This window comes from Netta rufina (assembly GCF_964035555.1).
Source record: "Netta rufina genome assembly, chromosome: 23".
Lineage (NCBI taxonomy): Eukaryota > Metazoa > Chordata > Aves > Anseriformes > Anatidae > Netta > Netta rufina.
This window is the reverse complement of record NC_140147.1, coordinates 2,986,988-3,005,613: the sequence shown is the minus strand read 5'-3', so window position 1 is coordinate 3,005,613 and position 18,626 is coordinate 2,986,988.

The window sequence follows — 18,626 nt, the reverse complement described above, 5'->3', positions numbered from 1 at the left end:
AGGAAAGTGAGAAATGGGCTCCTCCTGCCTCAGTTTAAGATAAAGCAGATGATGCAGTTAAGATACTGGTTTGGCAGATGAGCCAAGAATGCAGTTTATTTAGCAAATGTACAGCAGTCTCAATGCAGCTGCTTCTGCATGTGAAGCATTTCCCATCTTTGAGTAGCTCTGTCTCACTGTGACCTGTCACTGACTCATTTTGCCAGTGTGTTTCTGGTGCAGTGGGTTGCATCACGGTATCAGTTCAGCGTAAGGCATTTATGTTCATATCCACAGCATGGTGAGCAGTTTCACATAATTTCCCTTTCCAGAACTTTGCTTCCAGCCACAAACTCCTCTCTCAGCTCTAGATATTCACTTTCTGCCTTTGGATTATTTAAATTCAAATTCCCTTTCCCAGTATTTAGGTTCCAGTCAATGAAGTACTGTAGGTAAGCTTTATTAGCTAGTGCCTGCTGTTAGTGTTCAGCCCATGCGTCTTCCTTAGGGACATCACTGACTTCTGATTTTAAGGAAAGGATGAGCGTCTGCTGTGGGATGACAGAGGCTGCAGTAGATTTATGTAGATTACCTCCTAGCTGTTTCTGTGACAGCTGACTGCCGGTGTCTGCAGAGGCTGTCAGTCTGAGATGCATCTGACAAACGAGGTTGTATGTTGTGATACAGAAGAGAGCAAAGATAATAACAATCTCTCCCATCCATCTCCCTGTCCCTTTTCTGATAGTTAAGAACCTGTGGCAGAAAGGAAGATGAATTGCCTGTGTTGGGACTGTGCTGCCAAGCTGTGTGATTTGCAGCCTTACAGGAGGCATTTTGATGGGAAGAAAGAAACTTCAGTTTTCATGTCTGTTGACATTCTTTCAGTGCATACTTCTGCATTTTTCTTCTCGCCTCTGTTTTGCACATCTCCACCAGGCAGCCAGAAGCGGTGGATCTGCTCACACACCGCATCTGTCTCCACACATGATTAGTGTGTACTGCTGCAGTCATTGTCACCAATCCTGATAGTTTGTCTTTGGTCTGTTGTCCAAGGGCGCTCTGAGCTTATGACTGCCATCCATAAACATCTTGAGTTTCTTAATGACACAAGGACGAGCCAAGGTGATCTGTCTTCCCAACAAACCCATCCTACAATGCCAGGTAACAAAGTAGATGAAAAAAAGTAAAATGAAGTTTACCCAAATCCTTAAAATGGTTTGAGGAAAAGGCCTGAAGTTTAATTGGAGATTTGTGGATGCTAGTTTGCATTTGTTACTGTCACTTCTGAAGCACAGTGATGTATTCTGAACTTAGTCCCTTTGCCATGATTTGAGCTAAATCCCATGCTGATACATTTCAGTGAAGATAGGATGCAAAAAAATACTGTACTGTAAAATGGCAGAGTGTAAAGCCAGAGAGGACGGCAGGCAGACTAACAGGGAACAGCTGTATAGACTTATGTTCATTTCATACAGCATGAAGGGGGTAAAGACAGATAGGGTGAATCTTGGGGTATCGACCTCTTTGGGCCTTGAGGTATCATCATCAGAAAACAGTAAATCGTGGTGTTTGTGGAGGCAAAGTTGTGTTTACATAAGCACGCACTATACAGCCCTTCAACACCCCTCTTATCTGGCAGTCTCTTACAGCTGCTTAAAGAATAAATGGATTTAAATTTTGGAAGGTCTTCAGAACAGTTCAGTGGAGGCCCCTCTGCTTCTACTGGGAGTTCGGCCCTCTAGTATCTGTCTTTTGGGTTAACAACAGCCCTGTTAAAAGTGCTGAGAGAGCTTTCTGAATTAAAACTCGCTATGACCTGACTCCGACTCTCACTGAAATGGGGTGAAGGAGGTACTCATTGAAGTTTTGGTGTGATTAATTACAAAGCCCTGTTTATGGCTGATAGGCCGTGTCAACGGTTGCGTTTGTCTGCAGTGTTCTGGAAGGGCACAAACGAACCTCTGCATCACGGCTCCCTAATTGGATACAACTGTGAGTTTTGCTCAGTTTCAAGATCTGTACGTTGCAGTTCAGGAAAGCTGCCAAGATCCCCAGTTGTTAACAAGAATGTCATTCCTTGTGTGTGTGAGCCTCCCTTCAGCCTGTATTTGCTGGAGAACCTCTGCAGGTTCAAAGCGTCCCACTGTGACGACAGTCCGGGTGGGTATTTTGGGTATTTCGTATCCAAGTGCTTAACTTCAGAGCACTCAAGTGAGAAGGCCGCTCCTCCTCCTCAGATACTTGGGACCTGCCCCACTGAAGTTAGCCACCTGCAGACAGGCAGTTTGGATGTCATTTTGTGGTGCTGTCCCAGCCTGCAGCTCCAAGAAGCCAGGAAAGACTGAGGTAGGTGCTGCTCTTCCTCCCTGCATCTCTCTTGCTCGTTCCTGAAGGTCCCTGGCTCGCTCTGGATTTGTTTCTGCACCTGAACTTTCCAAAACGGAGCTGCGACGTGGCCCAGCATTAGCAAGTCAGGTCTGCCTGCTGTCATGACTGAAAAATGTCAGTGTTTTAGTGCTGGGACAGCAGCGGCGTTCACCTGGCAGACAGAGGGGCTGGAGGAAGCTGTGTGTGGGGACAGGGGCCTGTGCCATGCCCCAGGGAGGCCAGTGAGTAACAGCAATGCCAAGGACATTGCTAGCTATGAGACTGACTGATAAAATATACCTAACCATAAAAACAAATCTGAGTGCCTTTATTTTTGGAACAGATCTCTTAAAGTGTTCCTGCATGGAGATCTGTCTTTTAGGAATGCAATAAAACCAAGTTAGCAGCTGGAGCTACCTTGTTGAAGTAAAATTTTCAGGAAACACAAAGCTCGTGCTTTGATTTTCAGCTTTACCTCCTACTAACATAGTTTGAAAATAGTTATTCTTAACTTACAGCGAAAGCACAAACTAAAATCAGTTACTAAATTTAAATACCCACAAACATTTATGGAAAGCATCTGACTTCTATCTGGTTAGTTTGTTTTTTCATGTAGGGTGCAAGTTAGCATCTTATGCAGTGATGTCTCTACACATTTCTGCTTTAGAAATGAGACCAATTATGGGTAATTTTATTTTTGACACATTTATATCACCCCATTCTCCCACTGCGCAATAGAGTACAGTTGTGCTTTATGACTGTCTTCTCATGATTCTGACCAGCTTGCCACCATACTGACAATAAAAAGCTCTCATTCATCATATCCCTCCCAATCCTCCTAACAGTGGTAACAGTTAGTGCTCATCTCTGGATTTTCCAGGTTCCCAACATCTTTGCCCAGGGTTATGCTGGAACCAAATATATGGACTTTTAGTGCCAGGTTCAGAACTCCAGACTTCTAAAAGAAACCCAAAAGTTTTGCTCCAGCCTAAGCTCATGTGTTTTCAGGCAGATTTCAAAACTGAATTTCCATATTTAGAAAAAAGGTAAAGAATTTGGCACCTGAATTTAAGTTTGATTTTACTCGGAGGCAGAAATATGTGATAAAAAGCTTCGTGAGTCATTTAATAAACCAAGCATGAGTTTCACAAGCCCCTGTGGTTTTCATGCTTATTCTTTGTGACTTTCATCTTGGCCTGGAGCAGAACTCCTTTGTGATTTTGCAGGGCCCCAGAGGCTGCTTGAGTGCTTATCCACTCAGAAATAAAACAAACATTCTCCCATCTACATTAATTGAATGTGCAGCTCTCGTTCCTAGCACTCGGCTGTCTGCGCTTTAATGTTTCTCTAGTGCTCTTGACTTTATCACAGCATTTGCCCTGTTGAGTTGTTGGTAGGCTCTAAGGGGAGCAAAATCTGCTAATCCTATCGACGTGAGTTGAATGGGAACACATCTGGCTGTGAAGCAGGGATGTGCTTTCCTGCAGCGAGGAAATGCTCAGCTCAGGGAGCATTGTCTGGCCTTGCAAAGATGGGCACAAACATTTCTTTGGCCAGTTCTTTGCCACTGTGGTTTATCCCATGTTGCTACATCCTGCCCTTTCTGCTCAGCAGACCCTCAAAGGCTGGCTGTTCGGCACTTCACGCTTCAGCGGAGTGCAGACTGTTCTCATCTCCCTTGCTTTATCTGCCAGTCCTGTGTAGGTTTTATTTCAATCCTCCCTTCCTGCTTTTCCCCTCAGCCCTTTCACTCCTCCTCCCTCCTTCTGTGGAAACAAATCTACAGTAGGTGTCTCTTGAACTGGCCTGAACTCCTTGTCCCAAGCACCTTCCTGACTAATCCTTTCCAGATGTCCAGGAACTTTTATGTTTAGCAGTTCTGCTCAAGTTCCTCATTCATTCTCAGACAGAGCAAACATTATATTTCCTAATATTATTTGAAAAATAAGGCTGATCGTGGCCTTCTAGGAAGCAGTTGTCACCTCAAAATCCAGCATTATAAGCACCATTGCAGCCTCCTGCCCCCAAACTGGAGCTCCACATACATTCACAAATACCATTACAAGTTCAATTTTCTGTATCCAACTACACTCCTTTCTGTTACGTTTTGAAAGCATTCGGTGCTGGACTTGTACCCAGCCAAGAGACAGGGGTGTTAGCTTCCAATTTCCCAGTTACAGCAGCATGGAGAAATTAGGAGATCTGTCCGATGTTACTGGGACAACAGTGAGCCAAGAGCGGAAACCAAGTTTCCCTGCCTGTCCTCTCATCTAGTTTCCAGAATAACTTTGGTTTTGGGGAGGTGTCTGTTACTTCAGACACGGGGAGAGGGCCAGTGGCTTCTATTTGCGGTCTCCTGTCTTTGCTGTTGAGTGTATCAAGCTGCATGCAACCTCATGGTCGGTGCATGACAACCACATTCAACGTGGGCCTCAGGGAGGAAAGGACTGCCTGTCATCCCAAGGTCCAGAGGGTTGATGAGATTTGTAAGACTGGAAGTAATGAATAAGTCAGTTTACAACCCTGGAGACTGCCTCTTCAACACAGCCTCTGGCTTGCCTTGAAGTCACGTCCTGCGGTTCCCCATGTGCATCCAATGGCTTTTCATCTCTTTTCCACTGTGTTTTTCATCTGTTTTTCACTCTGCTGTACTCTGTTGTTTTGGGGATATCGGAAAACTTTAGGCTGTTCAGTACAACTTGGGAAATTCCTGACTCTTTCCTTCAAATTTTCTTTGCTTTGGGATTCACCTCGGTGTGTTATGTATCGATTGCAAAATACTGGGGGTAGGAGAGAGAGAGCTTCCATAAATTCAGATTCTTGTTATGAAACAGTTGGTGCTGGGCCCTGGTATGGGTAAGTGTTGGTAGGATGAATCTGCCATCATGTGCTGTGCTCCCTGCCACCTCCACAGTCATCGTTGCCTTCCCCCTCGACCCAAGCTCAGAGAATAGTAAGCAGGTCTTTAGTTTCACAGCAAAGCAAGCCCTGTGAGGTCTGGTTTTCCTCCTTCCCTACTGTACTACAGCTACTTCCTCACTGGGAGCTGATACAGGATGGCTCCTTGTTCCTTTTTTCCTGCAGTCCAGACAGTCTCTAGGCCACCTGGGGAAGGGAGAATGAAGAATATCAAGCCGGTAAGTCTCCTAACCATTCTGCTATGTGAGGAATGAATCCAAGTGCCTTTGCAGACTATTAATCTTTTCCAATCCTAAGAAAGCAAATGATCTCCCCCCGCTCCCATAAATTCAACCTCTCTCTCCTGCTTCCTCCCTCCAGTGTTTGAACTGTTCGCCAAGAGCTTTATTAAAAACTACAAGATGCAGTTTTGTTTCTAACCGAATCCCAAACAACTGCGTTAGGTGGAGAAGAAACATTTGGTGCAGTCAGCTTTAGAGCATTTTTGTGTATAGTCCATAGCCACTTGTCAGCCAGAGACCAGATTCAACTTTGCGCTGAGCGTAATAGGACCTCTTCTCTTTTCTCCTGAGGTTAGGAGATGAATTCAAGCTGGTCAAACCTTAGGGCTTCATTTCAGAGGGTACCTGGCAGTGACTGTGGGGAGTAACCGATGTGACCTCCATGGCACAGCGGAGGGGATGCTACCGACATGGTCTGATAATGCCTCATTCGTTCCTGACTCTGTGATCCTGCCTGCTTCTCTGCTCCAAAAGTAATGCTGTTCTCCGCAAAGCGCCGCCAGCTCCGGGAACAAACTGTGCTGTGCAAGGCCCCGACTGTTTTCCTGTTGATCCCCTTTTATTTTCTTGGCTTTCAAGGGGAAGGTTTCTGAAGATGCCGCAAACCCTGCCAGAGTCCTCTTGACATAACCCGGGGCCGTGGCACATCCGCGGGAGGTGTGGAGCAGCAGCAGGTGATTGCCCTCAGCTGCTGATGCCCCAGCTGCTGATGTGCGTAGAGAAGCCCCCGTTGGGGCTGGAAGGCAGCAACTGAAAGCAGTTTGGGACCGGCCGGGGTCCCGTGGCGAGGTGCGTGCCAGGGACCCCACCAGCTGCCGTGCGTCACTGCCATTCCTTGGCACCGCGCGCAGTGTGTCACAGCCTTCTCCGTTTCGTTTCCTAATGTTCCCTCGGTCTGAAATCCATCAGCCAGTGCTGAGGAAAAAAACATTCGAGGAAGAAGCCAAAGCAGAAGTAAGCAAAGCTGTTCCTTTGGCTGGATTCCTCCAGCTCGTTGTGTCCTGCTACTTAGTTTGAGGAAGGGAAGGCAGCTCCTGCTTTGTGCACCTGAACTAGGGGGAGAGGACAGCAACGACCACAGCTTTATTTCTTGCCTTCACTGGCAGAAACAGTGCATCTCTGTTTTAGAAACAAAAGGGTGGCTCTGTTCAGTGCAGGAGAAATTGGAATTCTGGAATAAATCCTATGATTTTCATTCTGCCAGGTGTCTGAGAAACAACATGGTTCAGTTCCATCCTTTATACGTTACCCTTGAAAGAGGTTCGACCGTCTTTCTCTCCTCACCAAGAAACTGAAATGGCTAAGAAATTTAAACAGAGCTGAAAACAAAACAGAAAATCAGAGACTGGCCCATCAAGACTTGTAAAAGCATCCTTGATTTACACACTCTGAAGATAAAAACGGTCTGACTTTCCCCCTGTTGCAGTAAGAGAGTATCCTTGCCATTCAAAAATGGGGCTCATTTGCCATGTATGACCTTTTTTTTTGCAACAGTTTGTAATTGGCTCTATGACGATTCTTGCCTGAGGAACCTTGCAATTTTCACTCATTTCTGGGCATTGCAAATCAGCCTCTGTTTAGCAGTAATTTTTGGAGGGCAGGGGAATAGGAGCAGAAGAGTTTCACTGAGAGGAAGGTGCAGAGCTGTGGTGGGTGAAGCTGAGTGTCTGTGGGTATGGTGCATAGGGGAGTAAGAACCTGGAAAATCCAGAAATTTCTCCTGGGAACAAGGCTGAGAAAGGGGAAAAAGGTTGAAAGAGGAATCCTCGTTTGTCCTGGCCAGTACGCAGAGCCTTCCTCCCCCAAGAAATCACCATGTTGTTACGCAAAGCAAAGCAGAGATCGCCTGGTGTGGTTTTGCCTGGGATAACTCTGTTTCATGGCATGATTTTGATACCTCTGTACCAAAACACTGGGAAGAGGGTCAGAGCAGGTTGTGCAAGTGGAAAAGAGGAGATGAGGCTGTGGAGTGGGGAACATGCTCTTGTGGCTTGCACAAGGACTGCTTTTAAACTTAATAAATCTATCCGTGAGTCAAATGTCAGAAGCAAGGGAGGAGAGAAGTAAGGGATGGAAAAGTCCAGATTGTTGTGCACAAAAGAGGAGGAATCTGAAGGAATTCTGGAACCCAAAGAGCCTGCAGCTGATGTGCCTGGAGCAGGAGGCTGGGAGAACATCGAAGACAGAGACCGAGCTGTTCTGCTAATGAGGAACCTGAAACCATCCGAGGCTGCCATGTGTGTTCATCACATCTGCAGCACGCATGACTTCAGGAGGGCAGGGCCCCTTGGAGCAGGGGGTCCTGGTCAGATGGTGACCCTTCCCCATGTGCCTTGTGTGTCATAATGGCTGGGGGGTCCTGCGTCCCCGACCTGAGGCAATGGGGAGCCAACAGCGTGGAAAAAATGCAGAGGCACCAGGGGAATAATCCAGACCAGCTTTTGCTGGACACTGCTCCCCCAACTCTAAAAGGCTTTTTGGTTGAGTTTAATAAGATTAGTCTGTAAGCTCTGGAGATGTCATTTTGCTGGCAGGTTTGCGTTCAGTAGTTTCTTGAGCGCCAGGGAATGCTATTGCTCATTTCATTGGCTTGCCTTGATTTCACTGGATCAGGCTGTTGCTTTGCTTCTCAATTAGCCGCATCTGCACAACAGTAACACGCTGGAGATTAGAAAGCCTGGAGGAGGGTGCAAAAGAGTTCAGCCACTCGGAAGGGAGTTCCCTGCATCCCCCCTCCCGGCGCCTTGGGAAGGCTTGGGCTCAGCACCCAACCTGACTTCTGTCCCCATCAGAAACCCTGCTGGGATCCAAGCCCCTCCTTATCGCTGCAGCTCGCAGCGGTGACATTGTACAGCTTGTTCTGTTACTGGGGAGCGTGTGTTCTCTAAAAGCTCCAGTTTAGGTCTGTGCTGACATTATTGAAGCTACTGGTAATAAAGCATGTCACTACAGGGGCCAGGGCCACATCTGATCCTGTAAAGGGAAAGCAAAATAACAAAAACAAAAACAAAACCCAACACACACAAAAAAAACAACAAACCGACAAAAAAAAAAATGAAACCAAGCACATATTGACAAAAGGGCTGAGTTTCCAGGGACATGGAGCACCCTCCACGGCGTGGCATCTCCCCAGCCCGCTGCGTTTGCCATGTGCAAGGGACAAGCGGAGCACAGGAGCGGCAGCTTCCCGGTGCCACATCATCGTGCAAGTGTTGAACACGCCGAGCGCAATGAACTCCAAATAAATGCTGTTGATGCCTCTGCCATCCCGTCAGGGATTAGTACATGCTGGAGCAATTTGCATGGGGATGAAACTTGGAAGAAAGGGCAATGCTGAGGGAATACGGTATTATTTATTATTGCCAGTTGCAAGGGAACAGCAGCAGTCTCCAAGCTTGTATAACTCTGGAACATGACTATTATTAGAACGGAAAGTTAGCAAGCAATTAGCTAATTGCAATTCACATTGTCTGTTGGCAATTATAAGGAGAACAGTTATAAACTCCAACAGATGGAACTCAAATGGGTCAGTCCTTTTTTTTTTTTTTTTTTCCATCCTGAAAGGGCATTTGCTACGAACTTGTAAACTATAGGTTCTGATCGTGGCTTCGTGAAACAAGCCAGTCCTGTGAGTAACCACGTCGAAGCTTCAAACAACTTTCCCTGCCGAGGAAACGCTGAGCAGCCATCTTCTGGCTCACGGCAGGTCTGCCCAGCACCTAAGGCTGCTGGTGGGGAGAGCTCGTAAAGGCCTCGTCCTAAAAAGCTCGTCCTTGCCGGGGGCCCTCAGGACCAGGAGCCAAGGGGTAGAGGGGCTGAGAGCCCTGGGGGGTCCTGGGGATCCAACACGACAGCGTCACCCCCCGCAGATGCGAATCTGTCTGCTCTAGCATGCCGCTGAATCTGAGGTCTTGCTAAAGCTGGCCTAAACCCAATCTGGACATCTTCAGGGCTGGAAAATTCAACTAATTGCTCTGTGGTTTCATTCATTTACTCCGCTGTGGTGATACTTGTCTATATAGCCCTGGAAAAAAAAGGGGGAAGAAAAGCAATCCAGCTAAAATATATATTTCTTCTCCTCCGTTTTGTTCTCCAGCAGTGGCACGAATCGGCAGTGACTCCCTGAACCTAATTTCTCAACCTTACGAGGTTATTGGAGGGACCTTCAGTCCCTAGTGAGACTGAGTCAGAAAAGCCATCTCTGCACAGATTAGCAGGGGATTAAGTCGAGTTCTGCTTCCCCTTTTAAGCCACAGGAGATACCAGCGAGGCAGTTCTCATGGGACAGAGATTATCTCATTGCTTTTGTTGGAAATATCTGAGTGATGCAGCACTGCAACATGACTGATGGCTATGAAACAAGAAGCTTGGATTTGAGGGACGGCTTAGTGTGTGCTTTACATTTGTTTAAGCCAAAGAAGGATGCGAATATGCTGACTACCTGTGCCACTTTGTTATCCTCTGGATGAGTTTTGTACTCGATGAGCAATATTTTAACGTGGTGCTGTAAATGTCTACTGAAGGGCTGAGAAATTCTGTTGTTTAGTTATGATGATTTTTGCTGTTGACGTGCCAAGATACGAGCTGTATGTGTACAGCATGGTGTGTTTAGGGCTCACATGTAGGAAAGCAGGGAGAATTTGAGTGTTGGTGCCTGCAATGTGGTAGTCTGGTTATAGGATTACAGTACATGCGTGAGTATGGCACGCAGAGTTACTGTTATAAGTAGTATGAAAGCTGTTTATGCATCACAGATTCCTTTTTAGAGTATGGACAAGAACAGACAGATTTGGCCTTAAAAATAAAGCAGGCCAGAAGGTATTCAGAGGCAAATGTTTGGTAAAAAACTTAAATCCTACTGTCGGACTTTCTGTGGTGTTGCAGAGGGCTTGGCTCCTTGTCCCCTCTGAATGTTAGTGATGCCATGGGCTCCAGCAAAAGTGAACATCCCTGTTTCAGGTGAAGCTGATGCTGATACTGATAAAGCTGTGGGATCTGAAACAGATTAAGCCCAGCTATATGAATTTCATAAATAGTAATACAAAACCACTGCACACCTTTGGCTGATATTAAACAGAGGATGAGTTGGTATTCATCTTAGAGTGAATGCATTATAATGAAATGGGAACATCAGGTTTTACTTATACATCCCAGGTTTCCCATAGGAGGCGGTTTATGGAGTGACCATTTATTAAAGACAAATGCTATCATTCGAAACATATCTCATGTAGAGCAGGGGACTGGCTGATTCAGAGGAACAGTAACTGGAGATGGAGCTTTGCGTTTACAAGCCATTGATTTAAGCAGGCTCAGCATGGAGGGGAACGTGTGATGATAGCTGCCGGGTGCCCCAGTGTCCACCTGAGCCCCAGCCCATGCACCTCCCACGGCGAGCACAACCAAGGTGCTGAGTGCCGTGCCCTAGCCCAAAAATGCTTAACGTTAACATATATTTAGCAGCAGGCAGAAAGATAATCCAGTTATCTCGAGTCAGGCCGGTCATGTGCTTAAAATAAGTCCTTCTTGGATGGGAGCCATTGCCCTAGCTGGGCTCCAGGGACTGATCAGGCCTGGGGTGCTAAGCTCTGCTCTCCACGCTGGAAATCTTCAGAAATATGAGCTGGCCACTGCACAGCGTCTTCAGGGCTGCAGGGCATGCTGTCTGAAGAGGGGCAGGGTGAGAGGATGCCAGGGGCTGTGCTGATTGTTGTCGGTGCAGAGCTGACCCTGCTGGGGGCTGGGGGAGAGGTCTGGGGAGCAGCCGTGGGCAGACTGGGTTTGGTGGGCCCAGCACACTCCTGTGCACCCCTCAGTGTGCTTCCAGTCCATGAACAACTGCATCCTCAGGCTTTGCTTATTTGATCTAGGTGGTTTTGTCACTTGTTAAGAATTTCCAGCTCTTACCTGCCCTATGAACACACTTAAAAAATGAATGAGTAGTTCGTAGTTACAATGCTCTCTGAAGCAATGTGATTTTTTTTTTTTCCCCTCTCGTCATCAGATGAGAGGAAAACGCGTTAGGCACCCTCCAGACAGGGTTGGGAAGGTGCTGCTCATGGTGGGGAGCTGGGGCAGGAGTGACACTGCTGGGGTGGCTCAGCACAGCTTGCTTGTGCCTGAAAGCATTCAGTGCAGCACCTCTTCTGCAGCCCCGAGGCTCTGCGGGAATCTCTGATTCAGGGTCCTTTTCCAAAAAGCCTTGAAAGGGATCTGCCCTCTGGAAGGGAGATCCTCCACATCATAATCTGTTCTTGCTGAGGCATGCCCGTGTCAGCACCCACTAGTCACCAGCCTCCTCTAAAACGGCATGACTCTTCCCTTTCACTTCATGAGTTAGTGATTTTGAGCTGCGGGGCAAATGTTAAATGTTAGCAACTGCTGTTAAAGTCACATCTGCAGATAATTTTGCTATTCACCTGGAAAGAAACAGTGTTCATTCAATTAATTTGAGAAATATATGTTGCCTTTCTTAAATCTTTCTGGATAGATCCTGGCACCGCGACAAGGCGGTGCTGTTTGTTCTTTAGTTTTGCAATCAGAAGTCCAGGACGAGGATGTCATTTGTCGGAAGTGGCAGGTAAAATTGCATGCTTTCTGGAGGCAGAAATGCAGTTTGTTGCGTGTAGGAAGATTTTCTGGCTCAACGTAGTATGACATTTGCAAGCATTTAATTTGAATAAATTCCATTTTTATGCTCCATCCGGCTTCTAATATATCAGCCAAGCCATTCGTAAGGGACAGAATGTAAATCCTGCCTGTTTTCCCTTCTGTGTTATCATCAGGGATCGATCACGCAGCGGTGCTTGTTCCTTTTGCTTTCAAGGCTCCCAGAGGTCGGCAGCTCAGTTCTGGAAGACCTGGGAGAAGCTGCAGATTCTGTAAGGATGGAGAGTGGAGATGGAGATGGAAAGATTTGGGATCTCTGTCTCTGTTCATCATGCTGTGCACGAGGTGGTGAAGCAAACTGCTGAATTAGCATGGCTTGTGGCTGCAGAGAGAGATAACTTGGCCTGGAGCAAGTGAAGATGCTGCTGTTAGCAAAGGTGCAAGAGCGAGGAAGGTCCTGAGCAGGGACTGATTCCTGAAGGAGAGGAGGAAGTTTTTCTCATAGGAAACAACCAACAAAACGTGTAATTCTTGTCAGCCCTGGGGAAGGCAACTGTGCCAGCTGCAGGGTGCTCCCACGCATCTGTCTCACTTGTAAATCTGGAACATCAGGAGCCAGGGTGCCGAAAGCAAGCTGCTGCCTCATCTGGGGCACTGCCACGAGCTGCCTGCAAACAGCTCCAACACGAGCAGCCCGCTTGTAGAGCTGCATGTCTAAAAGTAGACATCCCATTGGGATGAGGCTAGAAAAAAAATGATGTGTTTTTTTTTCTTTTTTTTTTTTTTTCCAGAGAGAAACAGGTGTCAAACACCTGTGTCTACACGCACAGCCATGGAAAGACTCCATCAGCTGCCTCCATCAGCCAGCGCTGGAGAAGACAGGAGAGCAGATCCCTCACTGGGGGCGAAAGGAGAGGGGGCCCACTGGTGAAATTGAGTCCTCATCAGATTTGGTCATTTTTTAGCTCTTATAAAGGGTTTCAAGAGCCTCGTGAGCTTCCCAGCCCCATCTTCTGCCCCTTTTCATTACATATTAGATGCCAATCTTATTTTTCTAAGCACCCTCTCTAATTACTTGGAATTTCTGTAACTCCCGTAATTCGGGAAAGAATTCTTAAATTGTATGCAGATGTGAACTATCCAGTGAACACGTATCAGCATCTGGGATCTTCTGTAAAAATGCAGGAAGAGGCAAGCTTTCGCTAGGCTCAACAGCCATCGCCTGGCACCCGTTAATGAGAATATCAAGTTGTCTCCTGCAGCACTGAAGGCTGCAGGTAACCTGTTGGTGGGAATGTAGGAAAATATCCATGCTGAGCCTGTCCCCTGTACAGAGGAGAATAAGCAAGAGTCCCCCAAGAGGCAAATTTTATCTATCCAGGGATCTCCTTGCTGCTTTCTCCTCACAGACTCCACATCTGGCAGGGAGAGCAATGGGGCAAGGGAAATGCATTGCCTGTCTGCCTGTATAGCTCAGACAGGCTGGTGACAGCTCGGTGATGTAAACGATGCACATTAAGCCCTAAATAAAGTGTGAGGAACATGCTCGGGATCAGTAAATCCATCCTGACAAAAAGAAACAAAGGAGTGAAATCCCTTTTCCCAAACAGACTGGCAAGTTGGTGGACTAAATGGAACCTCGTCCCACTGAAAAATGGGTCCTGAAGATTGATGGTTGCGGTCTCTCTGCTCGCCCCAAGGGTGATGCATGCGAGCATTTACCAGGCAAGAGGAGCAGGGAAGCTTTGGGCAGGGCGAGGCTGGGGAGTGGGGTCACATTCCCCTCCTCGAAATGCTCAGGCTTCGTCAAACCAACTTCATCCAAGCTCGTTAATGGCTGAGTTTGTCCCATTTGCAATTGTGTTCCCCCATCAGGCATTAATCACCCACAAGGGGTGGCTGCAGCCAAATGTCCCTGCTGACTTTCAGCAGACTTGGGGGCCTTTCTTCTCCATATAAGTGGTGGACTTAGGATAAGTCCGGGGTCTCTTAAACACGCCTGCCTCCAAGTAAACAGAGCGGGCGTGATGTGTTACAGGCTGCATTTCCCAGAATTGTCCAGCTGAGGAGGAGAAGGGGGCTCTCTCTTATTTTGCTGATGATGAAAAGTCACCTGTCTGCAAAGGAGGTCAGCATGCAGGGGATCCTGCCAGCCAGCTTGGCCATTGTGATGTCTGGAGGCAATGATCAGAGGCAAAGATCATCAGGTTAGGATGGGCACAGGCAGCAGCCCAGTTCAGGCACGAGCTGCTCCCCAGGTCTGGCAGCGCACAGCTCTGGGTCTGTTCCCATGGGATGAAAACAGCCCGAGGTTTGATGTAAAACCTGATGCAATGCAGCTTGCACTGTTCATCTCCCAGCAGGTTTCTGTGCCCACCCCCTCTGCTTAACCACCTGCTCCACCAGATTCCTCTTTTGTAGGAAAGATCTTCAAAAAACGATGAGCATCTGGATAAAGCCTGTGGGTAGCTGCTGCCTGGCAGCCTCAGGGACATTCAGCAGCTGCCCTCCCCTGGGTGAATGCAAGCACTGGCAATGGGAGGCTGAGCATCACCCCCAAATCCACCCATCTTTCATCCACTGAAAGCCATCAGATGCTCCTAGCTGCTTCAGTACCAAAGGGAAGGCTGAAGACCATCTGGATGACAAATCAATAGTTCTGCCAAGGCAGAAATACCTGCAGGCAAGGCAGGGTGGTGGTGGAGCTCCATGTGCCCTCGCTGCCAGACTCAGTGCTGCCAGAAGGGGCTGGAGGCTGCAACAGGCAGGGCGCTGGGCAAGCAGAATGGTCCTTTCTGGACTTGATTAAAGCCTTAGAGTTTTTACCCAGTTTTTGGATGTTCTTCATTGCCCTTGCATTTGAACGGGGGCCAAAAAGGTGGGATCCAGATTGCAGGCATTGTCCTGGTGCACCTCGCTGGGCAAGGGCTGCTGTTCTTGGTCTCCGTGGGCTGCAGCGAGGTCAGCTGGCACTCCGCAGCCCTTGAGACCCAGGATCCCTCCAGGCTGTGCTGTTTTGGTGATGCGGGTCAGCAGTTATCATCCCATGACATGGGGCCACGCTGCCAGCTCAAGATGCAGGCTCGGTGTAGGAGGCTGCCAAGACACCTCACCAGATGCATATTGTCTCTTTGTTCCTCTGAAAACCACAAAAAAGTTTCTCCCTTCACAGTTCAGTGATGCCCAGACAAAGATGACGTGAAATCTGTGGGAAGACTTATTTTATTACAATATAGGAATTCACAGAACCAGATGTTTAAACTTAGCCATTGCTCCTCCATACGAGCACCGCTGCCCATGCTCAATGGAACTGTTTGCAAGATAATTTACAACGCTTTAAACATGTCCACTGCTGCTTGGGTCTCCAAAAGCTGCTCCGAGGCAGGGCAGATGCCACAGAGTGTTCCCCGCGTTCCCCAGGGCCACAGGACCCGGCGGAGACGTGGCGGCGGTGCTGGGGACGGGCAGCACAGTCCCCCCGTGACCCCAGCCACGTCTCGCAGGAGGGACAGGACAAGGCACAGCCCTGGGAGCAGCACGGTCCCTGGCCAGGAAACCACGCTGCCTTGCGGGAAGTATTTTATAAAGCCATGCTCCCCAGGGAGGTGGCTCTGCCCGGCCAAGTGCCCAGCTGCTGGCACATCCCGTGGGTCCCTCCGCTCTCCTGCTGGACGTGCAGCCTTGCTGTAGTCCCTCGGGAGTCAAACCCCACACCCAGATTCCTGATTTTGTCCTCTGCTTTTCACCCTGGCTCCTGCAGCTGGGTTCAAAGGAGCCTGGCTCCCTGCTGGAGATGTGGCCCTCCTGGGAGCCATGCAGCCAGCAGCTGTTTTGCAGCAACACGGGTTGGCCTTTTCAAAACAAGCCAGCATCTGTTAGTCAACTAGCATGAAGCGTCTTAGGGTCCTTAGGCTGGAGTAGAGACACGAGGCTCACACGCACATCCAGGCTGGCAGCGTTGTTTGTTTCCCCAACATCCAGAATTTCATCTTTTCCACCTTCCCGCTGCCAGCACAGTCCTTATCCCTCTGCCCTGACACCTCCAGGGTTTATTTCAAGCTGAGCCACACTGCCTCCATATGTCCTCCCACCACTGGTCGCTGGTTGTTAAAAGTCAGTGCTGGTTGCTGGTCTTCACTGCGTCCATTCGGAGTTGGCAGTCCTAAAAAAAATGTTAATCTTAGCCACATTTAGTGCCAACCACAGCCTGCATCTGCTGGACCGGTGTGCTCCTTTCCAAAGCAAATCAAGCTATTTGTAATTAAAGCAATACAGAAAATCAAGGACGTTCCCCAGACCAGAAATAGAGGTGGCCACTGAGAGGGAAGCTGGTAAAACCCTCCAAAGCCAGGAGACATGCCAGCTTAGTGCGGCTGAAAGTCCGCCCCGTGCTTTGCTTCTCGTACAATTAACTTGTAAAATGATGATTCTGATCATCTCTTCTTGCCTTCCCACTCTTACTCCTGTCTGTTGGATGAAGAGTCTGCAAATGTTTGCGGAGAATTTCAGAACGTGTTCACCAACTTGCAGAAGGCTTAGGCTGGGAATATGAAATCATCAGAAACTATCTGGAAAAGAGCAGTGCTCACACCAGGTTCACCTATTCTCAGCGCACATGGGCATTGTTTAACTGAAAATATCCAGCAAATCACAAGCTCTCAATTACCCCGGTAGGAAAACCCCCAAAGTGTGTAGACTTTAATGATCAGGAAAGAGTGAGCAGAAGGTTTGTGACCCCTCAGCATGGAGCATTTGCAAATCCTTCTGCTCCAGAAGGTTTCCCCCAGTCTGCAAGTCATAGCAAATGCTAAAAAAATATTTTTTATGCAAGATCAACTCTGGAGTGAAATACAGAAACGTACAAAGAGATCTCAATTGACCATCTGGCTCTAACGTTCCCAAAGCTTGTAGCCATTTATCTCTGTCCAAAAGTGTGCTTTAAAGATGCAACAGGAATCTTCCTTTGTAGAGGGAATTTTTGAGTGTGTGTTTGGCCTTCAAACACGTTAAACTAAACACCAAAGCCTATGGGGAGTACATAAACACTAAAGAACAAACAAGCTTGCTTCATACCTGAAACGAAACTTGATTTTGGTTGCAGAAGTGTGTTTATTTTCTTGGAAAGAAACAGGCCCTGGCCTTTCAGCTGTTACGGATTTTCTCAGGGGAATAATTTTTTTAGCAAACCTTGTTCCTTCTGTAATCCTTTGTAACAACTCACCGACTCATGCTGCCCTAGCTTTAAAAATACATTTTCAAAGCCCATTAGCAAATTCACAGGTTTTTTTTATACACTGAGAATTAAAGTGGAAACATAAGACCTAGCAAATTATTTTCACTTTATATACAGTCTCCCTAGTAAACAAGTGTTGCAAAAGCCTGTGTGCTGTCGGCAGAGCACTGAGGGATGGAGAACAGAATGTGGTCACATGTGGTTTTATTCAGCGAGTTATTTATATAATCTGAAGTATAGTAACAATCTGCCTGGATCCAGAGGCTCCCAGCTCCGCAGCCCGTGCAGACGGTGCTCCTTGGCTTTTCCACTGCGTCTACACGGCCGCTCTTGGGTTTCGAGTGCTTTGCTTCCACGCAGCCCGGGCAAGATGCTGATTTCCAAGCAGAGCTCCGGGGCTCCGGCTGGGTTTCGGGACCACATCCTGGCCTCCCTCCGTTTAATCTGGATGTGAGCCTGTCCCAGCAGCCAAAATGACCCCATCCAGTCTGGGTCCCACCTCCTTGTGCCTGATTTCACTTCCAAAGCTTTCCAAAGACTCCATCTCCTCCGCATCCCACAGGAAGCATCTCTTCTGCTCCCCAAAGCAGCCTTCAGCCCACCGCCACCACACCATGCCCCGTTCCTCCCGGCGGAGAGGCATCACCAGAAGGTGTCCCCCCACAGCACACATCTCCCACCAGGGATCCCTCGGGGTGCAGGATCTGCCTTCGCAGCCACGGGATCAATTATGCAACATTGCAGACTAGCGGTGCAGGAGGAGATCGGCTGGAAGTGTGGGCTGAAGAAGGCCAGATGAGGTCTGAGCAATACCCACGTCGTCATAAACTATCAGGTCCGCTCACCCGAAAGAAATGGTTTTCATCTCGCTGGCATTAAAGATTACAGTCAGTCATTCCGCGGGCAGGTGAAGGGAATTCTTTATTGTGGCTCTTCGGTTCTATCTTGAATAGCAATAAGGATTATCCTCCAGATTTCTGCATCTCACTTGGAGCCCGAAACATGTGTTTATAATTTTCCTCTCCCTTTCAGGCAATGCCAGCAATCTCCTGAAGTTCTTAAACTGAACCTGTGAAATTTAATGGCTGGCCAGTGTATCTGACATATTCCTCTAAAATACTGCTTCAAGTGTGCTTCTCATACTGATTTATGATTTTTTTCTCTAACAAAGTATCCACTGTATTTTATCGCTAGTATTTCTCACGCCATTTTTTTGTCAGAAACAAAGATCAGACCAAAGA